The sequence below is a fragment of the Passer domesticus genome, chromosome 15 (genome assembly GCF_036417665.1).
Source record: "Passer domesticus isolate bPasDom1 chromosome 15, bPasDom1.hap1, whole genome shotgun sequence".
Classification (NCBI taxonomy): Eukaryota; Metazoa; Chordata; class Aves; order Passeriformes; family Passeridae; genus Passer; species Passer domesticus.
Window position 1 is genome coordinate 5,474,287 of NC_087488.1, and position 27,622 is coordinate 5,501,908.

Below are 27,622 nucleotides of genomic sequence, written 5' to 3' on the forward strand. Positions count from 1 at the left end.
GATGGGAATAGAAAGCTTTGTAATATCTCAAGCAAAACATCAGTTTAAACTTTCATTTCTAAAAGAATATCATTGGATCAGGGTCTTTGTAGATTATATGTTGCAGATGGGAGAATGAGATGTCATTTGAACAGTAATGGGAAGAGTGGATTTAGCAGTAGATAAACCATGTTTCTTGCTGGAAGTGTTGCTTTCAACCCAATAAAGCTTCTGTTCACAAGCCACTCCTTCAAATTAGATGATTAATTTTTAATGCATGTAGCAATTACTGATGTGACAGATAGCAGACCTGATCTTGCTCCCATCCAACTCTGTGGGAGTTGAGACATTGATATCACATGGGGAGCCTACAAATGCAGTTAACAAGGCATGATGAATGTCACCTACATGTGTTTCCACCTCTATACAGGAATGCCAGTAATATGTGCCTTGTGGCTTTTGACACTAGAAAGTCAATCTGAGCTCATCTGAAAAGTTTAAGAACGGGTGAATATGTCTGGTATAGTAATTGCTTGTTTCTGATCCAACTGCAGAGGAAAATTTCAGTAAATTCACTTTTTGTTTGAATGCAACAGCAGACTGCACACAGCCCAAATTAGAACTGGATCCCATCTTCCCGCTGCCTACGTTCCTGTTCAGCTCTGGTTCTTTCAATCCTCTTTCTGACCACATTATTTCTTCTTCCTTGAATATCATTCTTTCTGAATTTCCATTTCTTTGTGGCTTCCTTTAGCTGCACCTTCAGATGCCAGTGGCAGCTCTCTACCTTGTAATCTACTTCCACATTTTGAAATGCAGACAGTGCCTCCTTTTGCTTTTTACTACAAGCAGTTACTCATAATGGCCACCACTTTCCCTCTCTGATGTCCAAAAGATCAGCCTTTCCTGACCTTACAAACTCAAATAATGCAATTTACCTGCCAACAAAGTGAACTATTTTGAGAGCTGTTATTTTCCATGCAGAGCAGCTGAATCCAAAACCTTGAAGACATAAAAATGTATGAGTAGCCCAGAAGTTTTGCTCCTGCCTTTCCACACACATCCAGAACAGGTGTAGACAAAATAATGTAGCTTTAGCTTTGTTTCTGTTTTGTCAAAGTAGGGGGACAGAGATAAAGATGACAAGGCAGGAACAACATTTGATTCGTAGATTAAAATTTGGTGTAGAAAGGTAAAAATTCACTGTTCCCGCAACTATGAGGAGAAATTGCTGTGAACCTGCTGAGACTGTTTAAATTCACCTAGCATTAAATTTTACCTGTTATTAAATACTGCTGCACTAAAAAGTCAAAGTAGTCACTCTCCCTTTTGTTCAGGGGTCTTTGCTAATATGAGATAAGAGGCAAGAATTAGGGAATGCCACAATAGCAGTTGACATTCTTTGTCTGGAGCAACAATTTTGTGCAATAAGAATGAAAAATTGTCATATAATTAAAACTGTATCTCCTTGCACTAGGAAACATAATCAGTGTTGTATATAATTTGGCAAATTCCTGTTTGGAAGCATTAAGGATGATTCATCCCCAACTGAGCTAATTGTTTGTACTCCCTCACAGTCGATGAAGAAAAGACACTGCCACCTATATCCCACTGGAAAGGACTTTTCTAAAGAGCAGTGTTTGCAAAGCTGGTTATATGGCCAGTTCCCAGCTCCTGAATATTTATTGCACTGCAAAACCCTGCTGCAAGTCTTGCTGGATGCGATTAACAAATGTGAAAATGTTTGTTCCCCTAATAGCTTTAATATTTTTATAAACTGGGATTATGTGGTTTGTAGCGTCTGATATTGGCTGGGCAGTGTCAATAGGGTTTAATTATAGTTGCTCAGATTTTAGTGGAATGCAGAAAAAACCAGCAGCAAACTGAGTGTCAGCTTCTGCTTTACACAGGGGAGTAACTCAACCTCTCCCACTGAAGTGGGATTTGTCATCCAAGATGTCACAGGGACTGACTTTGGTTCGTGGTGGGAACCTCACCAAGTTTTGCCTGCCAGGAAATCTGTACCCGTTCTGCAGGTGTGGATATAGGGCTGGATGCAGCCTTTTGCTTCTAAATAACTTAAAGGTTGCTCTAAATCCTAAATCTGAGTTCAGATCTGGATGTGACTCTTTGATAGGTACTTGGAGCTGAGTTTTGTTGTGGGTCTCCTCCCACACGTGGCAATGAATGACAGAAATTAAGAGACTGTTCTTCTTTAAGAGCCAGATCTCACACCCCAGGTAGGTGCTTTTATAATAAAAGGTAGGACCATGTTGTGGCAGCTCTTTTTAAGCATTAGTCACCATTGAATTCACTGTGAAATTCTGCATAAAACATGATAGCATGCTGTGGCATACAGCAATTGCTGTGATGGGATAGAAGAGTATGGAGAAAACATATTAGAAATGCAGTGGGTAAATGAAGTTGACATGCCACATGGGATATTTTGAACTACATTTCACATTTCAGAGGAGAAAAATCAATGTAAAGGGAAAAGAACTTTTACAAAATGAGTATCAGGCTGATCACTCTTGGAACTTCTTTTTGGTCTCTGTTATCTAACTCCAGCCTATAGTGAGGGAGACTTTTTCTGTCTGCAATGTATTCTGCTGCTTTTTTAGAGTGAAAGAACAGCTGTTGAGCAAAAAGTCTGCCTTTGGCAATATCTGTTAATTGATGTGTTTCCTAAAAAAAAAAAAAAAAACAACCCACAACAAAACAGAAGGAAAAAAAAATCCAATAAAAAAGGAAGGGAAGTACTGCAAGGTGTTTAATTTCTAAATCTATTAGGTGACCTAAACCCGTTTAAAAGTATTTAAGAAAACAATTTTATTGCCATTGTTTGTCAGAGGCATGATCCACTTTGTGCTGACTTTAGAAGTGGGATGAAAAATGGGTCAGAGCAGCCCCTGGGGCTCTGCTGTGTCTGAGCCAGGGGTGGCAGTGGCAGGAGCCTGGTCCCTGGGAGGGCCCTGCAGAGCCTCACCCCTTCCTTTCTCTGACAAACCTGGGCCAGCTGGCAGCACCCAGGAATGGATGGAGTTGCTTTGGGTGGGCAGAGCCACGGGAAGGGAAACCAGCATTAATCGAGCATCTGATTTTCCAGTTGTCCCCATTGATGCTGGAAAAAGCTGTTTGCTGTGCAGGGGAATTCAACACACTGGAAATGGATGCTTGCATCAGTCATTGTATTTACCCTCCAGCCGGTTCAAAATTGTTCTCTCTATATTCTGTTTTCCACTAATTTGCTTTGTCCAATTTCCACTGACCCAAATAACCAGGCTTTCATTTTCCTCTATTTTTCAATCCAGTTGTGCGAAATCCTAGCAGCTGTTTCTACCTGATCTGAATTTGCTTTTTCCTAGTTTCATGACATAAAAAGGGAAAGGGGAGCAGGGGGGAAAGTAGAGATAGAGAAACCTGATTATAGTCTGTGAGCCTTTTTATCTGATGTTTGCCTGGAAATTAAGAATAGCTATATTTACTGTGATGTCACCTCAGTGCTAATTTTGCATCCCCTAAGACATTTGGGAAACCAGATGAAATGAACTGGTTTTGTTGCTATTCTGACTGCAGGCAGGCAGCAGGCTGGGTCCTGCATGCAGCAGCAGGCAAGCTCCTGCAGTACCTAATGAGGAAAAGGAAGAACCAGAAAAACTGTTCCTGTGAAATTCCCATTGCAGTATTGCTGATAAAAGTTGCTCAGATAAGCTCCAGATAACCATCCATGCTTATAAGTGCTCACCTGCACCATCTCCAGCTGGGTTTGAGGTTCAGTCACCACTAGTGAAAAGATGTGATTGAAAGCAAAAGAAGATGTGAAATGCCCTCTCCTCTAAACCAGGAGCTATCACTCACTGTAACAAAACATTGCAGATAACACTGCTGGCCACTCTTCTCCAGCCTTTGCCTCAGCTTTCTTACCGATTCTGCTCCTAAAAGGGAAAGTAATTAATTTTTATCATTACTTACCAATAATTATTCATTTATGTCTTGGCAAAAGAGGATCACAAAATTCCACTATGATGGAAGAAGTTCAAGGCTTTACAATGTGCCATGAAATCTCATGCAGAAATTATGTCCTGTGAAATGTTTGGCCATGGAAAGTTCAAGTGTCACCCAGCTGTAATTATAGCCTTGGTTTCTGAGAGGTTTATAATTCAGCAGCAGAGATGGTGCCAGCATGAACTCAGCCTGATATACTGAATATGATTCTAAATATTTTTCTTCCAGGTTTATTCCCAAGGATGTTTGGGAGCTTTTCTGTTTGCTTGCCTTTTTTTTTTTTTAATGTCAACTGCTTTGCTTTTTTGTTTGATATCTTAGAAAGTCCTCTATAGAAAATTGTAGGTGTTTTAATCTGGTCTGTATCACACCTCCAGGAAACTAATCAAAAATGGTTTAGCATCTTTTAGGCGCCTTTGTACATTTGGGTCCGTGGTATAAATGCAGATTTCGGCTGTTTCCTTAAAAAGAAAAATCCAGTTCTTGTCCTGCTTGTGGGTTATGCTGCAGACTGAGTTTCCTATAGCACCATGCCCTACAGACCACTGTGCATTTCCTTCCTGGGGGTTGGGGATTTGCTGTAAAAAGGACTCCCCCAACTCTCTGCTGGGGAGAAATGGATCCTCCAAAACCTGCCTGGAGCCTTTAGCCATGGAGGGACTGCACAAAGTCTGGAAGTCTGGATGAGAAATTAATTATTGCCATCTTTATCCCTCCATGGCATTTAGCTGCTGGAAGAGCCACACCCCACACCATTGTGATGGGAAACTGAAACTCTGTCCTTCTGTAGTGCCAGTGCTCTAAAGCACTGGACACTGAGCAGCTGGGATGGAAAGTCATTAAAACCTTTCTTTCTAAGGAGACACCATGGAAAGTTGTGAGGGGATAGACTATAAGATAATAAAGATAGTGCAGAAAGTAATCTCACCCCTAAGGAGTTGCAGCTGGGCCAATTACCAAAGATTAGGAACAGGCCTGACTTGAACAGGCCACAGCTGTGACCAGAGAGAGGAGAGCTGTGAAAGAGTGGGTTGGCTGGTTGAGAAGGAACTGGGGTCAGTTGGCTGCTTTGTGAGGGAGAAAGAGTCAGTGCTCTGAGGAGCTGCCCACAAGAAAAGACCAAGAAGGGATGAAACTTTTGTGATAAGGAGACAACAGTATGGAACTTTTGCAATAATATGACAACAGAAAGCCACATGGGAATTCTCTAAAAGCTCTGGGTTAATACCTATCTTGTTAATTATTGAGTGTAAATGATAACTGTGAGTAAGAATGCTGTGTTTATTGGTGGGGTTTTGTCCCATTTCCTGATTTTTACGTTCTGACAGGGATGCTGCATGGGAGTGCAAAGGATTTGTGCAGCTTTTGTCTTCTCCTGTCAACCTTCTTCTCCTTGGAGCAGTTCTGACTTCAGTATGAGGTTGGAAGCTGTTCTCAGTGGTGTTTGGATTTATTGGATCCTTAAAGATTGCTCTGAGAGAAGAACAAGCAGACTGCAGCAGATTTGTAGGGGAACCAGTTACACAGGCAGCAGATTTCTGGACTACTGGGTTTCTATACTCCTCCAGGCTCTTTGTTAATGTAATCTGAGGGAAAAAATTCTCAATGATTTTTCTTATATTTTGGCCACTAGTACCAGACAACCAAATCTAAACTGTATCAACAGTATTCAAAACAGTTTCAACAACCAAAATCTATACTGTATCTATATATACTGGTGTTTGTTTTAATGTTTGACTGTAAGCCTTTTTTAATATCATGACTTTCTAGAACAAATCTGGGCTGCAGAAATTCAGAATGATTCCAAATACAATACAATTTATATACCAAATAGTCTAAATATTTAGACTTTACCCACCCAAGCAAAAGAGCAGAAACAAATTATCAGCAGACATTTTAGGTATGTTCTAACCTCCAGCACTCAGTTTTTGGAATGCAATATTTCAAGAATTTGTTGATTGTTTAATGCAGAGAGACATAGATTAGATTAATGTCACAGCTTGTGTTCAGAAATACACATCACAAAAAAACTACAAGTGTTTCTTCAGACTTCTGTACTCTTGTGCCAAAAAGAGAATATGGACAAGGATCTGGGCAGGAAATGACATCTTATCCTGTGAAAAATGTAATACTTTTGAAATGTTTTCACTCTGTTTTAGTGTAAACCCTTGACCTTCAGTTTTCTGTGTCTCAAAAAGGAGCCAAATCACCAGATATCACCGCTTCCTGAGGTACTGGATATTTAAGAGAAGCCTAACTTCACAGAAAACTCTAAGCTTTGTTATGGCATAACCTGGTGATTTCCAAAGTAACGCAAAATCAAAATCTGTATTTGAGGCAAACGTGCTGGTTTCCCCAAGGAAAAGCAGGTAATTATTTTCAACTTTAGGAGAAGATTCTTTAGTTTCTGTAACTTTGTTCACATAAGAAGCCCAGCCCAATGGCAAACCATTGAAACAACAAAAAAACACTCCTGGTTTTCAACTGAAAAGTAGCAGCACCTTTAACACTGGATAGTGAAAATATACAGACAATTCCAAGTTGTGCTTGGAGAGGAGAGGAGCAGATAGATGAAAGTTTGTGTTAGAGTTCAGATGCTGCCGTGTCTGTGTCTCATCAGTGGCACAGGGACAGAAATTAACCCTCACTTTTGGAAGTCTGGTGACAAAAACTGATGTCCAGGCGGAGAATCCAGCAGGAATTCTCCCTGTGACTCAGCAGCTGTGGCCTCAAGTAAAAGAAACTGGAGGTGGTACCCACGGTGCTGTTACAAGAAAGAAGGGATGAATGGCCTCTCCTTCTGGCACTAGAGAATCTGATGTGATGCAGAGTAAAGAATTTAAGGCAATGAGGGAAATAACCCTGCAGAATAGTTCAGGGCCTTTTCAAGGAAAGAGGGATTTTCACCAAATGATGATAACAAAACTCAATAAATCTGAACTGGCTATCAGTAATTTTACATTGGAGATTAACAGAGGTTTCCTAATCACAAGGATAGTTTGGAAGAGCTTTCAGTCAGGGAGCATAGCAGTGGAGCAGAACCCCAGCTTTTGGCAATAAAAAGTGTTGTGCATTGACATGGCAATTTTCACAAGCCAAATTTTGCTTCAGCTGTGTCCAGTGGGATTTATTGTTAAAGTGTAGATCAGATTTGATTCTTTTCCTTCTTGCTCTGAAGAATCAATGTAAGTATTAAAGTTTAGTGAATAGCTTTACATAGAATCAAGTAGTTTTAAAATTAGATTTGTTTCACTATCTGATTTACAGCCCTTCTACTTAGGTGAGGTGCTAGCAATATTGCAGGTAATGCTCCTTCTAAAAGAGATTAGTGGAGCTTTAATTACAAGTGAAGAATGCATACCTGAAAATACTCACTGAATTTTATTTCACTTCTATTGTTATATCTTCATTATTGCTGACCAAGAGCTACCCATTGAATACAAAATGCCATAATCAGCATAAAGATGAACTGAATACTTTCATGTACTGTATTATTAATGGAAGTTAAGAGTAAGATTGCAAGTAAAATGGACCTCTTGAAAAGTTCATTAGTTCTTTAATTTGTCTGGGAAATAAATTAGCTGATTTAAAATGTATAATAAAAATAGATCTGGAAATACCCCAAATAATTTGCAAGAACATTTGATAAAAATATACTACCTAAGATTTTTAGTGTTGGAGCAGAACTGAAAATGGTTCTACACCATGTGTTTTATTAAAAATCTTGCATTTTTCAACATGAATGTAGCAGTTTATGATTATACAGTGAAATGTGTGGGAGGACATACAAAGCTTTTCATGACACTTAGCCCAGCCCTGGGCACTGGTCCAGTTTCCAGTATAAGTTACAACCATCCGAATATAAATTCTCTTAAAATCTTCAGAGCTCTTCTGGCATCTGCAAGTCTGTTGGACACCAGAACATATTTCCCCCTTGCCCACATTCCAGCAGTGGATCCTTTCTGGGCTGAAGAAGCTGTTTCAGGGTATTTTTTTTCCCACTAGAAAATTCAAAAGTAGGGATTAATCATCAGAAAGTTGAATTGCATTGATAACTCTCCTCAACTTAAAAGATGAACACACAGATGTGTGTTAGCCTGGCCTAGTGCCAGTTCATCACTCACAGAGGCAGACAGCAGTTCTGTAAAAAAACTAAAAAAAATTTCATCTCACAGTATCTGCTACCTGAATAGAAGAATTCCCAGATGTTTACTATAGTAAGCTTTGAAAAAAAACCCTGATATTTTAATGGTATTACCAGTGAGTCCAGACTGGCTTTACACTCTTCTTCTGTAGTATGTGGAAATTTATTCTCTTGATTAAGTTCCTTGACAGGAATGAGCACAGCCTGTGGGGCTGAAGATGCCCCCAGTGGTAAAGCAGCCAACCTGAAGGGTTAAAAGAGAGATTACAAAATTCCTATATTTTATTCTGGACCGTGGTTGTCTCTGTAGGAAACTCCCAAACATGCACTGGTAATTATAATTCATGATAGTCAAAATGAATTTTTGGGAGCTGCACGATCAACCAGAAGTTAACAGTGGTACTAGGAAAACAACATCCCATCCAGCTGTTGTTTTATTCTGGGAAGAACATCAACATCCCACTCCATCTATTGGTGCCTTTTGGGGAGAGCATCACCAGAAGACAGTCAGTCACAAATGGGCAAGTTGTATCTCGAGTTTTCAGTTGTAGGTAAATTTCTACAAGAACAAGTTTAAAGTTGTCCTGTAAAAACCAGCCTGACTCTTCTCTAAAGATAATAATCTGGATGATTATTTCATCCAGAGTCCTTTTAGATAAAGGTCAATGACACATTTCGCACATTCTTTAGTTTGTCAGAATTCATTGCCATTTTTTTTCCTTCCCCTCAATTTTGCCAAGAATCCAAGCTCGGTCATTTTTCACATTAAGAGAAGAAAGAGGTGAGGGACTGAATCTATTCGACAATATTAATGTTTGTCCCATGGGATAGCTTTTATAATATAAAGTGGATATTGACTCTCATGGAGGTGAATATTAAGGTTTATCAACCCTTGAGGTATGTATTGACCAAGACAAACTAGAGGTCACTGCAACATCAAGAGTAAATAAATCTTAATGCTGTCAAAATGGAAAATCAATATGCATATTTTTCCACTTATTTTGAATGTCATTGAACTATCTGGAAATATCTCAGTTGTGTACCTGAACTTCAAGGTAATGGTCTTTTTATTACTGTGAGTAATAAAAGTCACCTAAAGACAAGTCAGAGGTTGGGCAGAGGTTCAAGTGAAACACTGCCTACTGTTTTTCCTTTCTGAATAAGACAGGACAAGGGTTCTACTTCTTTCAAAATATGTAATTTTTTATTTAACCTATATTAAAGAACAGTACTCATCTGTGCTTATTTTCAAGCCAAAACTAAACTCTTTTTCAGGGCTAATTCACTGTTTGTCAGAAACCTTGTTCACACCACACCTTGTAGTGACAAAAAGCTGCACTGTGTCATTGCACATCTTCAGATTAATAAAATCTGAAGTGTGCTGCTGGGATGTCACTGTGGTTTTGGAGTCCTGGACAGCAAGGCATTGTTGTAGACTTTCCTAGAAATAGCTTTTCTATTGTTGCACTCTGAGGTAATATAAGGTGCTTTTGTGTATGGATGTGGCAGGACACTATTGAAAAGCCATTGGCATTCCTTCAGAGCCCTGAGCAAACAGGAAGATGGATTCAGTTCTTGCTATGCAACCAAGTTCCAAGTTGTAAATTATAATCCAAACTGAAAATAAAATGTAGCTGTATAAGTAGACAAATAGATGCAGAAAGGCAATGGTTTATCTTAAATAACAAAACATTTACTTCTTATTTAAAGGCTGGTGAGTCAAAGAGGGTGAGCCAAATAAATCCATTTTACATGCTTTTAAGCTCACGTGTGAGTAATTGGGTGAGGGAGAAAAAGGGATTAGGGAAAGGGAAGCAGAGGAAAGATGACCCTGACTAAAAAATGAGCTTCAATAGTTTAAAAGGTTAACTAGAAAAAAAGCAGCTGCTTCAGGTAACGGTGTGTAGGTTCATGATTGAGGATTTCAGGCTGATGGTAAACCATGCTGACAGAAATTGAAGGTTAGCTGCACACAGCTGACAGGGGATTTGGGTTTGGCCCAGAATTAAAAAAAAAGAGAAGTGGGGGAGAGACTTGAGAAAGATTGTTTGCTCAGTTATTTTGAATGAAAGCATAGAACTTAGCTCATGAAATGAGCTGGCTTTATGCCATCACACAACTTGTAATAGTATGGTTTTGTTTTCAGCTGGTTTTGCTTTTAAGTGCCTACAATTTTAGAGGCATATTCTAGGAAAATATCTCAAGGTCAGGAGACTCGGAGACTGCCTGTGCTTTTGCAAACACCTATGCACATGCTGCACTGGCTGTAGATTTTGCCAGCCAGAATTCTCCATCCTCTGCCTGAATCTCAGTGACCTTGTTGCAAGCGTGCTTGAGAGAAGGAGCTGCTGAAGTCTATGTTCTTGACATCTGAAGTGTTTGCTGCTTGGTACCTGAGGCTAAAAGTTCATTGAAAGTAAAAAATGAGCGGGTCTGACCTTAATTTGGAGCCCAATGAATGAAAAACAGTCTCCAATCAGGCCCCCTTGGCACTGAAGGATTATTTGCACCTTTGCAGTCGTAGCCCTGGGGCTGCTCCAAGGCAGGCATGGCTGGCCTTGCAGCTCATGCAGTTGCCTCTTACTTCCTTGTGACAGCACTGTTGCTTCTCTGACCTTGCAATAGATGGTCAGAGAGCTAGAAAGGTGGTAAATAAGTGTAGTGTAACTAGGGAGTTATCTGCTGTCAGGGTCCTGTCTTCACCCAAAGACAGGAAATCATGACCAGGAGAAGCCTTAGGGCTTCACACACAATCTGGGAAGTGCCCACAAGGCACAGATGGAGTCACATTAGTCAGGCACAGGCCCGAGCTGTTGCTGCCAAAGGCTGGTCCCAGCACACCCTCGTGCTCAGCCCTTCTTGCCCTCACCAGTGCTCACTCAGCAGCAGGGAGCCCATCCAGCTCCCTGGCCTCTGGCAGCAAAAAAGGACTGGGGACAAGCAAGGGGACTGGGAGGGAAGAGGAAGATCATTGCTTTTGTCATGGTGGGTTTAAATGGGAGTGCACAGGGGTTAAGGGTCCCGGGTAACAAGTAAGGAGCATCCCATTGTGCTGCTGCACACATTTGACTCTACTGGAGCAGCAGCTCCTTGACAGTGTGCCATGGAGTGACCCTGCTCACTCAGACTGATGCTGAAGGAAGGAACAGAACTCCCAACCCCAGCTCCTACTCCTCTCTCTAATCCATGCCAGATACTTTCAACTAAGAACCACCTATGCAGTTATCTGCACAGTTTAAATACAAACCAGGCCTATTTTCCCCCTCTGTGTATATTTTTTTTTCCAATTGCAGCTTCTCCTACAAAGAACAAGCTACGTCTCCCTCGACTTGAGAAGAATCTGTTGAATTGGGAGAACTTATTTTTAAAGCCAAGTAATAAGTTTGTCAATCACTTCTTTATTATCAGCCAATCTCTGATGAACAACATTCAGACTTTAATATCAGCAAGGAGACAAACTAAAGAATGAATGATCAAGTAATAACATGTAGGAGTGTTTATGGCCTGCCTCTGTTTCTGAAGTGTATACACAATGGCCTAATTTAAAATCAGTGAATGCAGCAAATTCCCTTTGGCAACTGCAGCATATGGGAATTACTTCTTATGCTTTTCTAAAAGTGCACAAAACTCCCATTAGCATCACAGATTATATATTGGGGGGTGGAGGGAGAAGAACCTTAATCTGTGTTGGGCTTGGGGTGGCTTTTTTGTTGATAGTTTTTGTTTGGGTTTTTTAGGGCAGTCCTACCTGCTTCTAGACTGATTCAGATGGGTAACTATATCGAAACAAGTCTCATGGCTTCATTACTGCACTGCAACAGTTGTTAGAGGAAAATATTCCTTCTAAAATTTGTACTTGGTTATTTTTCCAGTTCAAGCTCTCTACCACTTTTTGAGCAGCTGATTAAATTGTTCTTTTGTGGTAATATCTTCTTTCAAGTTTTAAAAGAGGGATCTGTCCATTGCAGCTCTTTTGTGCAGTTCAAGTACAGAGCCTGAAATATCTGAATAATTAAGCAGGACCTCCAGAGAACCTTGGAGGTGTACTGGCTTTGTTTTGTTGAGCTAGATACAAAAAAGATTACTTTCTCTTGACTTCAAAAGTTAGGCAAATAAACTTCAAAAAAGTATTTTGTTGCTTGGATTGCGTCTCACTGGAATTTCCCATCGGTTGTATTTTCATTAGCGGGGCACTTTTGATTCTAATATGTAACATGTGAAGGAAGGGCACAATTCTGGCTCAATATTCTTCGCAATTTGGATGTCTAAAAGAGTTATCTACCCGGTGTAAGAATCTGACGGTATTTTTCATTAACGGTGCTAAATCAGGGGAAAAGATGTTCCATTTTTTTCAAGAGAAAGACATAAAATTTAAAGTATATTTTCTTTGATTTTCAAAACATACATTGAAAAGGAAGACGTTGGTGTTCAGAAGCCTGCAGCCCTGAGTGGCCAGCTGGCTACTGAGGTTCTGCATGCCAGAGCATGCCTCCCAGACCCAAGGTGCCACCACAGGCAACTGAGGCTGCTTTGACAGTGCCAAGCACATCCTGCAAACTGACTTAGGCAGGAAAACATCTCCAATGCCTCTACCTTTTCTGTAAGTTCTGGCTGAAATGAGTTTAACTGTGGTAGATACACTTCTCACTTATAATAATACATCCCTAGCATTCTTCATGTTTTAATTTAGTCTGCTTTTGCTCATTTAAGAGAGTATCAGAAATTATTTAATAACTTGGGACCATCTGCATGGAAATTAGAAAAATAATTTTGCAGAAAGTGTATTAATTTGATGACAGGCTGATGGCACTGAATTCTCATACATTACCTTTTCATCTGTGGGTTTAGTACCTTCTGAAACGGGTTTCAAAGCTTTAGTGGAAACATGCACAGGAAGCATCCCTGTATTTCTTTTAGAAATTAGGATCCTGACATAGAAATTGGAACTCCAGAGGAGGTTTAGTGAAAGAAACATCAGAGATTTGAAGACTCTACCAGCATCACAAATTTGAATTGTGAAAAGTATCTATCTTCGCTGTCACGGGTCTTTCACAGGAATCATTTAAAAAATGGGATTCTGTTCACAGGAATTAAAGATCCGTAGAGTTTTCCAAAGGACCAGTAGCAGAGCATCGCATTCTCTGGCCAGGATTTTCTCTTCATTAAGTACTTGGCAGTGTGCTAAACATCCAGAGGTTGAATTCAGCCTTGTGGAATCTGGGCAGTTGTTATTGCCCATTTAATTGTAGCACGATTTGAAGCTCACAAATCTTGTGGTGTTTTTTCTCTTTAATTTCTTTCATCATATATTCAAATTAAAGGGCAATTATTTTCTTTTGAACTGTATATAAGTTAATGTTGAGGGTGTGGGTTGACCTCTTGTCCAAAACCAGTAATTGTCTTCATGTGCAATCGAATTGTGAATATGCAGAGTAAGGGCTGCTGCAGTAGTTAACATAATTTTGGCTTTATGGACAATTTTGTAAGGCTTTTCCAGACTCTCTCTGTATTTTTAATGTGCCTTTAGCAATGCAAGCCTGATCAAAGGGAATAATTTGTGCCTGTTTCTAAATGGTTGGCAAGAATTTTAACAGATATTTTGAGTAATAATTAATTAGGGATATGGTATGATAATTACTACAGAAACATAGGTCTTTTATTTAAATAGGATAATAATCATTGCTACAGTGAAAGACTTGTTTGGATTATTCAGAGAATCTCATTTCTCAAATACAAATTTGTTTTATGGAATTAAAGAAGTAACAAATTATTTTGAAACCTTCCATTGTCAGAGTATTTCATTTTAGTGCTTAGTTTTTGTAATCATATCTTTTTATTTCTGAGTTTCTCATTTGTTTCCCATGTTCCCATGGGGAATAAGTATCCAATTTTCTACTTTTTGCCCTCACAATAACTCCAGTACATGTTCGGTGTTGTTTCAATGACTCTGTTTAGATCGTGAGCAAAAAACAAGCCCATAAGAGAGTTTCTTTTCCAAGAACAACAGATCATGTAACTGAAATTTTCAATTTTGTTTTCTATACTTGAGTCTTAGTGTCAAGTCTAAATCTAATTATTAGTCTAAACATTTTTGGTGAGTTATAGTGGTACATTATATGCATTTCCCTACTGAAAATAAGACATTATTATAATAATTATTTACTATTCTCTTCTTATAATAATGTATATTATATTAATGTATATTATATATAGTATTATAATAATGCATATTATGTAATAATATTGTATAATCATAAGAAATTTACGCTTCATTATATATTTATTTTTAGGCTCTTAAACTGCCAGCTAGGACCAAGCTAGAAAACACTTTGGTAGTGCCATTTTTGCTGGAGTTTGCCTTTCTAGCAGAGCTAAAATGTTAGTTATCAAAGGTGCTGAAATTCTCCATCTGCAAAAAACTAGGACAAGGGAAATGCTGACAGTGTTAAACCATCCTGTTTGATAGCATGTAATACTTAGACTTGAATTTTGAGGTTGTAATCTCTTTAGAGCTATGGACTGCTTTGGAAGAAGTGGAAAATGGCAAAGAAGAAAGTGTTAATGTTAAATGATCCTCTGAGTACAGTTGTACCTTCCTGCTCTAGTGCTTATTCTTCTCCTGTAAGTGAAGTTTTAAAGAGTTTCATCACTGCACTGCCACACCTGAACTCCTGGGCAGGCTGGGGCCCAGCTGCTCAGGGCTGAGGCATTGCCCAGAATCAATAAATGCATAAATCAATAAATGCATCCCATTGTTCCTTGCATTGGAATTGGCCAATGTGGAACACCCTCAGTAGAGCTTTCCCTTTGGTAATTAAGGGGAAAATTCAAAAGCTCAAACTAGCAAAGCCAAAGGTACTTATGAGTAGATAGTTCTGAAGTTTAAACACGTTTGGTTCTTTTTGGTTTTCTTTTTGTTGTTTTGCTGTTTTGAATTAAAAATCCCAGACAGTTTAAAGGCAAATGCTCTGATGTCAGGATCATTGATAGAACCATGCTCCTTGGATTCAGAAGAAAACTACTTGCTCAGAGACCAAGGACATGTACAGGGTGAAAAATCTTCCTTACACCATTCAGGAGCAATTACTACATTGTGTTTTCCCTGGAATGAGTCTGCTGCCTATTTCCTAACCATTAAATTGGCATCTTGCAACATTTATGTACCGTATTATGAGCCATAATTTACATATCTCTTCCAAAAATTCCTCTGTGACTTGGTGCTCTGCCATTTTCTTCTCTTTAAGTGATAGGAATAAAGTAAAAAATATTTTAAAAAAATAATAATAAAAAATTTTTGCAAAATTGGTAGGTGGAGAAAGGAAATTAAGTAGCATTTTTTGGGAGCTACCACTGTGACTTTTAGCTGAAGGCTGGAAGGACAAAATCATTATGATCAGAAGATAAGAATTTTCTTTCAAGATCCACCTTAAATCTAGAAGTTCTATTTAAACTTAGATCTCTTCAGATGTCCCCTGGACTTTGTAGAGTCAAGGTCTGCTCAAGCCCTCTTCTCAAGTGTTTATGGCCTTTTCTCCCAGAATCTGGTTGTGAGTGAGGAAGGAGTTGGAAAACCTGCCATTCTTTTCTGGTGCACTCGTGCAGGGAAGGAGCACTCAGTGTATCCCTTTGGACTGCTGGGAGCAAGAAATGTGAGTGCAAGCACTCACAAGTGAAGGGCTGAGCAGACAAGATTTCTGTGTTCAAACATGAGCTGCTTTTTTCCCTTCCAATCTGAAGAAACATTTCTTTTTTTTTTACCATGAGCCTCAAGCCTGAGCGAGGATGGGTTTTTTCTTTCAGTATCTCAGCAAATTTAAGCATCACAATGAAAGAGCTGAAAAAAAGACAAGCCTGAGCAGAGAATTGTTTGGGTGACAGCAGTTTCAGGTGGCTGTTTGCGGGAATGCCCTGTTCCTTCAGAACTGAATTCCTGGATCAGTCAGTTTTTTTACAATTTGAGAGACAGCAGCTTGTGCGTATGTGTGGAGAGGAGATTCCTGGCTCTCAAAGCCTGTTATTATGAGGCCAGACTTTCTTTGAATGCTGCCTGATGCCAGTGCAGATGAAATCAGCAGATTGTAGTGTAATATGGTAACTGCTCACAGAAACTGGTGCGAACAGGGAAGCGGCAGCTAATCGGATTAAGGAAAAGTCTATCACAGCCACAGCTGTCAGTGGATTTTAGCAGATTTTTTTATCGCTGTTTGTGTGGGAAAACACATGATTCAGGGAATCTAATGAAGGAGATTGAACTAATAAACAGAAGTCCTTTTTGATCTGATAGCTGCTTTTCTGAGTAAAGTGCTCTGGAGAGGCTCAGGGAAAGTTTTGATGTAACTCTTATGTAGAAGAAGCAACACAGAGACATTTTAGGAAGAGGAAAGTTGTAGAAGTGGTTGAAATGCTCCCTTTACATCTTGCAGAAGTTAACAAAAAAGGTTGTTTTGAAATGCAAAAGCCCTGCTTTAGAATTTAAAAAAAAATTCAAGCAAAACAAACTACCTATGGGAGTCCCTCACTGCCTCTACCTGGCCACAAACACACAAACCATGTTTTTCCAGGAGAAAGTGAAAGTAAGGAAATAAGGCACAGGAAAACAACAGTTCTGAGATAGATGGTCAACTGTTCTGAGATAAAGTCACTGAAAATGGAGCTGAGACGGTCACTCCAGCCATAGCCCTGAAAATTTTCATCTGACATGAATGAGACAGCAGCTGGGATGGGGCTTGGCACATCCTGGGCCATTTATTTTAGTCCCGTGTTTGAAAGAGACTGACCAAGAGTAGGTGGCAGAGGCATCGCACACAGGCAGCAAATGTACTTTGAAATCAGCCAAAAACTGAAGTTACAACCAACTCTCTGTTCCTCTGTGGAGATTTTGTGGAGATCTTTGGAGCTGCTTTTTCAGGGAATACGTTTCTTTGTGCTGGTATTCAGAGTACAGCCCCGACAGATTTCACCTTCTCCAAAAAAAGAGAATATATTATTGGTGCCCACCAAGAAAACCAATGCAAAAAACCTTTCATCTTGTAGGAGCTCTATGACAGGGAGGAAAAAAATGACCAAATTACAAGTGAGAGCTGTGTTTTCATGGCCACTAACCCTCAGTGGGTTTTCCTGCTCCATGCTGGACTGCTCAGCTCAGGCACAGCTCCATGCAATGACACACAAAACTGTGTCAGTGTTTGAGGGTCTTAGAATCTCTTTTAAAGCTGCAATATCATAAAAATTGGTGCTTTGCTCCAATTATAGGTCACAGGAAAATATCCAGCACACCTTCCAACACAAAAATGCCATGATTCTGAAAAGAACTACAGAACAATCTTCAGGTCTTGATTTAAAACAAGTGGTGCTGCTGCTGGTATGAGTCAGTGTAACTAAGGAATCAGAGTCTGTATTTTAATAATTAGATCATGACAGAAAAAGATCAGAGAAACATTCACAGTTTTGTTGGTGTAAGTTGTAACCTCCATACTGAGGGAAGCTTTTATTTCATTCAGATTCTTGGCTGTATCCAGGTTGGGGTGAATGTACCTTAACCTTCAAGTTCCTCTCTCATCATATATTTATATCAGAATTGAGCAGTAACTAATTGAGGTTAGTTGAGGCAGAAAAGCACTTTGGACTTGCTGGGTACTTGCTGTGAATGAAGCTTCCAAAAGTCAAGGCAGAATCCTTTAATCCAGCTTTCCCTATATATATATAAATAGGTTAATTAAACTTACTTGAAGGGAAGCAGTTTATTCTGATTTGCTAGTGATTAGAGAAGAGGGGGAAAAGATCTTGTAGAACATGTGTGTTGTTCTTTAAAAGGAATAAGCAATAATAAAACTGAGAAAATGCAGTTCTCTAAAGGTTGTTATGTGCATCTGTTGTTTTTCCTGGATGTTTTTAAAGAAAATAATTCTAGAAATATTTTTCTAAATTTTAATCGTTTTGCTGGTAACACAACTTCTTTTTTGCCTGTCCTGTGTTCTTTCTCCACTCTTCTGCAGGCTCCATATTCAGGGACAGTCTCTGGGGAATTTATGAGACCCCTTTGTGTTACACTGTTGAATACATTCTGTAGGCAAGGCATTGCAGAATTTTAGTTTTTCTGGAGGGGGCAAGGCCAGAGCTGCAGCTGCAGTGGGGCTGGAAGGGGGTTGGCCTTTCTCAGGTTCTGGAGCAATGCTGCAGTGCTGTTTCTAAAGAACTAATGCAATAAAAAATGCTGTGCTGTGATTTCAACTTGCACATGGAAAAACAAAAAGGCTTTTCTTTTCTCTGGTATCTCAGTGCCTGTCATCTGTTTTTGCCCCTTTGCTGGAATTTTGCTACCAGGGAAGAAGAAAAGCTATTAGCTCAGTACATTCAGATTTCATTTTAATCCAACCCCTGTATTGGCTGCAAAGCTGGAAGAGACTTCAGACATTGTTTCATCAATTACTGACACTCTTCTTGTAGGATTTGTTCTCAGGAGTCCAATTCTTTGTGTTGAGAATCCTTTTTGCTGCCAAAGTGACATAAAAATATCTTGGTGTAAGACCTGCTTTTCAAAGAGAATATCTCTCAGTGGAAGAGTCCTTTGGCCTTGAGGGATCTTCCTGTCTGTCCATTCTTTTTCTCTTGTGTGCACACTCATCACTTGAGATCTTTTCTTCTGTTCCACCATTCAAAACAAGAAAATTGTATATATATCAAGTTTAAAATTTATGAGAGTAAACAAGAATTCATAGCATTCAGTCTCTTTTTGAGAATAAAATAACTAGAAATGCATATCTGAAACAAATTTCTACATCTTTGGCAGAAGGAAAGTGGAGAAGAAGGTAAAAACAGAGAAGCTGCCACAGTAAGGAAGATCATGTTTTCATGTCACGTGTTTTAGTGTTCAGCTCTGTTGAACTTTTTCCAGCCCCACCTTCACAGTGTTCAAGCTTTGGCAGGTACTTTGCAAGGCTTTGGCTTCCATGAGCAAGACAGAAACTGCACAAAGATGCTTCTGCACATTGCCCCTTCAAAACCCACGTTTTTGCTTTCCAATTTTCATCTTATTGTACGTGAGGAGATGAGAATTGCTGAAACAAGAGCAGAAAAGGAGGCACTGGGCTGACTGCAGAGCTGTTGTTACTATGCCCAGTAATTGGCTTGTGTTGAGTAAATCAACCTTGTTAATGCAGAATGATTCAAGACAATTAATTCTTTTCAACCCAGGAAAAGGGTTTGTGCAGCCCAATAGGTTTTCCCGGGATGCTGCTAAAGAACCATTCCTGTGCATCCTGCTCCTGCAGCAGGACATCCCTGGTGGTGGCTGCAGCTCAGCAGTTTGTGCTCAGCCCTCGAGAGGGATTGGTGTTGATAAGAGGAACCTGACAAGAATATTGCAGCCTGAGGATGTGTGCAGTGTCATAGGAGTGTTAAACAGTGCTGTTTACTCAATTCATCCTGACCTGGCATTAATGTGTCATACAAGTTACTTTTTGTGAAGTTACTTGTCAGGTTCCTTAGACTGCTTAGTCTGCTCCTCAGACTCCTTCAGCTCTCCTTAGAGATCAAAATCCCACTTTCCTGTGCTTTTCTACACAGGAAGCTATACTGGAGATACTTATGGCTAATTTCAGCACCTGGCTCTCTGAAACTGAAGAAATTCAATTCCTGGGAGCCCAAAGGGTGCCCAGCTTGGATTTATTCTCCACAGAAGATGTCTGGGAGAGGAGTCATGCAGTGGGTGAGCTGGTAGGAAAAATCTTCTGTGAACTTCAGTGGCACTGGTGAAAACTCAATGGCTCCCAAGAATTGTTTCACTTTTGGAGAGACAATAAATCCTATATAACATCTCTGATCTTTCAGAGGTATTTCCCCAGCCAGTTCTGCTCTCCATTAGACATATGCAAGTTATTACACAGCAGTTGGACACCAAAAGTTAACCCTTTTGCCGTACTAGAATCTGCTTCCTTTTCCTAGTGAAGTCAATGGCAAAATTTCTGTTACCTGAATGAAAACCAGTTTGAGTTTTTGATGCTTCCAGAGGTATTTCCCTCTGGAATATTTTAAATAATACTAACTTTCCATGTTCTACTTAATGCTTCAAATTGCAGGAGGGATAACTTTCTTAAACTTGTAAAAATAGTATCTCCTGGATTCTTTTCTGTAATTTTGTTGGAAAAGAAGAATCCAAAGAGCCAGCATCATTCAGGCTGCATGAAGCACAAAATATCAACCCTGAAACTCATAACCTGCACGAAGACTGCAAGATCAATTTTTCAACATAATAATATCACATGCAAATACAGGTTGGGAACAGATGCATTTGTTTAAGATGTTACAACCCCCTGCTGTTTGCTACAATACCTATTAGCTATGCCACTATAACAGAATGTCAGACTGGATTAGGTTGAGCCAGTTAAGAAAAAAGTTTAAAATAAAATGCCTGGTTTTGCCCTGGAAGACACTGGGAGTGTTCAGGCAGGCAGCTGCCATCAGCTGTAGAAATTACAGGGCTGCACAAGTCTAGCTTTGCCTTATGTGACATAGATACTTAAGCCTTATTTTCCAAAGTGATTCAAGAATTTTTAAGCCTAAGTCTCATTCTCTCTTACGGATCCAAATTGCTTTTCCCACTCTTCCCTCTAAATAAATAAATGATCAGCTCTGACTACCCACGCCAGAACAGATAGCTGCACTCTACATGCCTTCCTCACTAAATATTTCAGGAGATATCCTAGAAGCTCTTTGTTATTAAGCAGTTTTGTCATTCTGTGAACCATCAGTTACTGAACAGTAGCTTAAAATAAGCAATACCTCTTCCATAGTAAAAAATGAAGCTGTTGTTTTAACTCACAGCTGCATTGACTCATTGTCTTTCTGGAGACTTCACTGTTTAACCAATTCTCCTTAACTCTGCTGAGAAGTAAATTATTCTCTTTTCCTTCTTCAGGCCTTTCCATAATGCATTTACATCCTTAAGTGTTTAAAAAAAAAACCCAACTCGAAGTATATCATATTGAATAATATACCAGTCAGTCCAATTGTTTGATTCCTCTCCTCAGCTAATCTGGTCCACACTCAGAGTTTTCATCTTCTCTCTCCACTGGGCCCTTAAGAGGGCTCACCTCTACCCTCTCTCCATAACTCTGCTCCCCCTCAGCCTGCGTCGGAGAGCTGACAGGGAAAAGCCATTCAGCACTCTGCAATCCTTCAGGGCACAACTCATTCAATCAGGATGGGACAGATTTATGGCTCCTGCACTTGGGTCCCAATTTTCTGCACTGACATCCTGATTTGTTTCTGTGACATTAGAGGTTTGCCAGGAGTGATGTTTGCTCACTCTCAAGGTACCTGGAGGAGGTTGTTATGCCAACAGCCTGGGACTGTCCTGTAAAGGACTGGGAAAAGGCCCTGACAGAATAGGACCTGTTTGAGTCTGGGGCTTCTCTATGTTTTAAAATCATTTTGATAATCTGATTTTCCAGTTTCTGACAGAGCACAAATTATACAACTCCAGTAAGACTGCTCTGTAAGGGGGCAGTGTGAAACCAACACACAGAAAACCTTCTTGCTTTCCAGTATCCATCATGCTTGTCAGATGTGTGTAAAGTATATGCCATCTTGTGTTGACAAGCCCAAAGAGCAGCTGTGATTTTTGAAAACTGAAATTGCTTCTACTGTTTGCTGTTTGAAAGGCAGGCAGTAAATCAGACCATGCAAAGGTTTGATACTGCCCAAGTTGCCTCTGGTATCCTTCCCTCAGATTTCCTGGGAGAAACATGGAACTGAATGCATAAAACACCTGAGTAATATTTCCCACTAGGGCCACAGGGATAGGAAGAGAAGGGTACCCTGGTTTCCCAAAAATTTGAAAGATAAGCAGTGAAAATTGTGATAAATCTTTCAAAAGTACAATTAGGAGGAGCTTAAAATGACCTGAGTAAGAAATAACCTCTCCCTTGCATCCATGGAAGGGCACATTTGAGAGATTTGTTCCCAGGGAGTTTATCAGACATGAGCAATTCTGGAGCAGGTATTGTACATCAGCAAACACTGAGCACTGAAAAGTGCTGTCAAAGCCAGTCAAAGGTATTGTGTATAGCTCTGAAAAACAGATTCTCTGCTTAGCTTGGTACACAAAAACTGTGTTGAGCTTAATTTTGTTGATCATGCTGGTAGAGGATTGACAAAGGCAGGTTGTTGTTTGTTCCCAAGTGTTTATAAACTCTGTCTTGTGTTGATTAGATATCTTAAGCTTAGAAAAGGCTGTTGTAGTGATCCTGACCTATATAGTCCACCTGGTTGAAGTAAATTCTGTTTCCAGTCAAGTAGTTGTGGTTGGATGATATAAAGAAGATTAAAGCGGGATTCACTCAAGACAGTCCTTTGTTTCCCAAAACAGCAATGGTCCTTGGTTTTTGGGTGGTTTTTTTGCCTCTTCAGCTCACCTTTAGATGTATTAATATGTAACATCCCTGTATTGGTTCCAGGTTCAAAAGGAAAGTGCTGTGAAGGAGTTGAGGACAGAGGAAACTCTTAGATCCAGTTACTGTGAATTAGGTTTCACTTCTTTTACAGTGCTTTTGTTTGTTCATTCAATGGCTTAGCTTTGTTTTAAATATTTACAGTGGAGAGTTATGCAGCTCACAGATTGTCCCATGTTTCTGAAAAAAAGGGCAGGCAGGTAATAACTCCTGCTGCAGTCCCATTTCTTTGTTAGCATAGGAGGCATGAGAGGCAGCATCAGTGCTGCTCCCAGTGCAAACAACAGCTGAACCCACTGCTGCCTTTGTGTCACAGGGCTGTTTTTTCTTCTGTGTGATATACTGTCTTTCCAGAGCTGCTGCAGTCAGAACTGGCCCTGTGGGTGATAGCCCATACCACTGTAAATCTTCACTGCAGGCACATTTCTGGGGTGTGTTAATCTGGACTGGAAAAGCAGCAAGTACCTCTCTCCACCAGGTTAGTTATGGAATCCTAATTTTTGGAGGATGCTTTTTTCTCTGGGTAATTCCCCTGCTGTGCAGAACAACTTGTGCACAGTGAAAAGGAAGGGCAGCTGTGCTGAGAGGCCACAGTGCAGCCTGGGCAGAGCAAGGATTCCTGCTGGATTGTGACAACCATCAGCTGAGGTTTTATTCCCTGCTGCCAGCAGGTTTCCTGCTGCTCTCCCAGTCTTTTCTACTGACCTAGATATGCCAGTTTCTGCGTGTTTTGCTACCTGCTTTCCAAGCATCTTCTCTCTTTGAGCATACCAGGGCATCCTCAGCAGACCAGGCTCACCCTTCATTCTGGAGCAGGCACCAGCCAGCAGAGATGCATTTCTCAGTGCCCACTGTGCCTCTTTCACCCTGTTTATGGGTTAACACACCCACACTGGGAAATGTCCTTTGTAGCATTCCTGATTCTGGGGATGAGGGTGAGGATTGGAGACCTGGGGTTTGGATTAAAATGACCAGGGCAATAGAATGGGGTACAGTAAGGGCTCAAAGTGTTCCTGTAAAATAGGTTGAGCCAAAGGTTTATGGGGTGCTGAAGCTGGGCTATAAGGACCTGCTGGGGAGGCAGGTATGAAAGACCTGTACTTTGAGAAATAGGAGTCTGCTTCCTACCCTAACATTTATCTGTAGCTTGTACAAAAGAAGCTTCCCACCCATCTGCCATGGATATGCCTCCCAGCCTGGCCTGGGAACAGTTGGGGATGGGCTTCTGATTCCCTTAAGGCAGGAGTTTTGCTCATGAGGGCTGAAAATGTGCTCCTTGAGCAAGATCAAAGGGTAAGGTGTTTTTCTATTAGCAATAGGGTTTTTCACACTCAAATTTATCAGTTGCTCATCCCTCTGCATGTAGTCAAGGTGCATTGGTTAATTCTGCACGGGAAAATTGTCCTGGAAAACCAAATACTTACCGTAGCCTTACTGCTTCCTGCAAAGTGAACACTGCACAGCTTTAATTATAATTTAAAATCAAAGGCTGATATCTCTGAAAACAGAAGTTTCTTCTTGAGTTAAACAATGATGAGGAGATTAATGGAGCTCTGTAGGAAGATGATTTTTGATGGAGATGAAACGCTGTCTGTGCAATTTCAGGTGATTGATTTTCATTGATTAGGTACCCATTAAAGTGCAGTCAGCAGTGCCCAGGATATGATCATAAGACACTGAAGAAAGGGGCAACTCATTAAATGAAGAGAATCACCCCACCACCCCATCACAGCCCCATTCCCATATTGTCTATTACTGCTTCAGGAATTCAAGCCTCATGAGGCTTCTGTGCTCTTTGGAAAAGGGTGCAGTATAGAGCACATTGCAGTAAGAGAGAGTCCTTGATATGCAAAATGAACCATGCAGAGATTTCTCTTCATTTATTTTATTTATTTTTAAAAGTTTTGAACAAGGATAAATTATCCTCTGAATATTCTCCACTTTGAGTAGAAGCAGTTCAGTGTAATCGGAAGTGCAGCCTTCAATTTGGCTATTCCCAGAGTAGGAGTATGCTGCTAAATCATCTGTTATCAGTGGAGCTCTAAAAACAAGGCTATTGACCATGAGATGAATTTTGTCACAAGCTTGATGTAGGAGTCAGTTTTGACATTGCTCTAAATGTTCTCTTGTCAAAGAAAAGCTCTACTGAGAGCAGATGTATAAAAGTTAAGCGGGAGGTTTTAGATTGCATAGATGAGAATGAGACATCTGATTTACTCAGGCTTCTACTGAGAGTTGAGCATTTCACTGCCCTTCATGCCTGTGAAAAATCTCCCCTTAAACCACCATTTTACAAAATGTGGTAGGAATTTAGTAACAGGATAAGTCAGGTTACATCTGCACAGGTTTCTTGATTTCGATATCGTAATACATGTTCATAACTCTTCCAAAGGGTTCAAACATTTTCATGTCACTTATCATGTGCCATGTGAATCCTTGCTTTCACCTGTCCCATATGAATGCATTTTATTTCATTTTAGCATGTTTTGGCAGCATCAGAAAAATGTATTGGGAGAAATCTTAGCATGTCCTTTTATACTGATGGAAAATTTTGACATTCACAGCAGCCAGGCCATTGTGCACTGACGTTACTTCAAACCACTGGGAACTACCTTTGTGCAAGCTGTGAATTTGGTTTTGCCAACTTCATTTTGGATTCATATTTAAAAGTTCAACTCATAACAAAAGTGAAAGCTTATGTCGACTCAGCACTACTGCTGTGTATTGGGGGATTAGAGAATTTATTACATAAATGAATTTGTGTGAATATTTATGCTTCATTAGTTACTCATTGGTGTGGAACATAGTATGGGAACTTTGTACTTACTGATTTTCTCAAGTTAAACTGCCAAACTGTTCGTGACTGATATTCCCATATTAAGTGTGTGCAGCTTTTAACACTTGACTTAACAAGTACCTTTAATTTCACTGAACATAAGTTATTGATCATGGGGCTTGTTGCCTGGAAGCTCCATTCCTGATTGTTAATTGAGCCATTGATTTCTTTTTTTACCGTTATCATTAACAAAAGGGTGAATGCAGAATTATAAAGTGGTCTGCTTAGAGTGGGGAGGGGAGGACTGTAGCTGACCAAAGAAAATTCATGGGGCTTCTAAAGCTACCACAGGTGAAATCAGCTCAAAAACTGCTGTTGAACCAAGGGAGAATTTTAATCAATATGGATTTGATTTGGCAAAGTCAAGTTAAAAGGAAACTTGAGCAGATTTCAGAGATGCCAGACCAGAGCTGGTGTTTGGTACATATTATGAGCATTATTATGATGACTCAACCAGCCATGCCTTGCAGAGAAAAAGCTCATCTCTGAGTTTGGGCTTGGCACCACAATCCCACAACCAAATAGTGCCTGTTTAGAGGTGTCTTGTGGCCAGCTGACTTGCAGCTCGGGCCCAGGGAGATATGTTTGCTTTGTCACATTAACCCTGCACAGCACAGGGACACCCAGCAGCCACACCACATCTGGCTGGGGAGTGAAAGACAATGTCCCAGTGATACAACCTGTGGATGTGAAAACTTGGTGGGGAAAAGCTCAGGATTTCAGGTGAATAACGATGCTGCTCTCCTTTAGGGATCAGGGTAATATATATATCATATATTTGTGTCTGGTTTTATAGATATGACCTGTAAGTGCACTTTGTACAGTTGTGGCAGTCGGTGGCACGCAGCATGTTCCTGTTTAATTAGAACTGCTTCATTGTCTTGGAACTATGATTACTGTCCATGAGGTCATCTCAAGTACCTACAGGCACCAGAGAAAGTACCTCGGTCCACAAAAAGCCTTTTGCTTGTATTCTGTCATGAACAGCTTCTACGATTTTTAAAACAGAACAGAAACAATGTTTCTGTCTCAAAGGCATATGATGGAATTAATCTTCCTCTTTTCCAGTGGACATCGTTTTTAGGAGCACATACCATGTTATTCAGAGAGCAAACTTCTTTCTCTGAGCTGTCTCACAGACTTGCACAGTGATTTTTAATTAGCATGACTAGTAGGTACAGTCTAGATAGTTTTGAAAAATTCATTATTGCTGTCCTTGTAGAATCACATCCAGAAAATAAAAACACCTATTAGAGGCTACTGCAGAGGTGCTCATATTCATGAGCCCCCTGCAAAACACTGTTGCAGTTTGACAACTCTGGCAAGAAAGTATTCATGAGTTTACGGATTTGAAGTGCTCGAGTTCTTTGTAGTCCTCCAAACAGTTTCCAGAAACTATTTTATGACAGTTTTAAAAGACTTCAAAGTCTTTACTCTTGGGTATAGCGGCTTTCTCTGGAAGAGAGGAGTGTGGCAAGAGGCTGAGCAGAGGTAGGTAATGATTCAGGTGACATCAGCTCTCCTCATTTCCTGACCTTGTGTGCCTGACAGGTTTAGTGAGGGTGGAAACAATGCTGATTTCTGAAGACTGTCAAGTGCGAGCAGTTTTCTGCTGAGTTGTAGGAGGCTGGAGATCTATAAACCTTTTTAAGTGCTGGGAGGAATGAGAGGGCATTGTTTTCATTGCAGCTGGTCTTTGAGTCAGAAAGAGAATAGTAACTATTGAGGGAAGGACCCTTACAACAAGGCTGAGCCTTATTTATTAACTAGTAAAATTTCTTAAAAGGGGAATGAGCAAGCAAAAATTTCTTAGCTCTGCTGCTGTGGGCAAATAAACACGAATGCAGAAATTGTGAAAATAACACAGCATGGAATTATATTGCTAAGGCAACACAAGTTCTTCCATTTAAAAAAAAAATCAGCAAAAATCTGAATAGCATTTCAAGACTATCCAAAACTAAAATACTTGCTACTAGAAAGCAGCACCCCAATATCTTGGTTAAAGGAGAACAATTGAATTATTAAAAATTCAAATCTTTTGTTTGCCTAAGATGTTTCTGTACTGAATTGTTGATTCCATTCCCATTCCAATCAGCCATATTTTTGAAGGAGTTCAGAATGTATTTATTGAAATAAAAAGTCAGAGATGAAACTGGTGGGGTACCCAGTGGGCCCTGAATGTTCTGAAAAGTTACTGTAGGAACTTAG

At 40.0% G+C, this 27,622-nt stretch overlaps 1 long non-coding RNA gene across 14 annotated transcripts in view; it reads left to right on the forward strand.

Moving 5' to 3' along the window:
- Positions 1 to 27,622, forward strand: part of LOC135281386 (uncharacterized) — a 270,224-nt gene that overhangs the window by 106,562 nt on the left and 136,040 nt on the right. For 2 of the 14 annotated variants that reach the window (XR_010348041.1, XR_010348043.1), the window contains exons 3-4: positions 1,890 to 2,015; positions 2,094 to 2,219. This is a non-coding gene — a long non-coding RNA (uncharacterized LOC135281386). The other 12 variants (XR_010348044.1, XR_010348045.1, XR_010348040.1 and 9 more) reach the window with 12 other exon arrangements.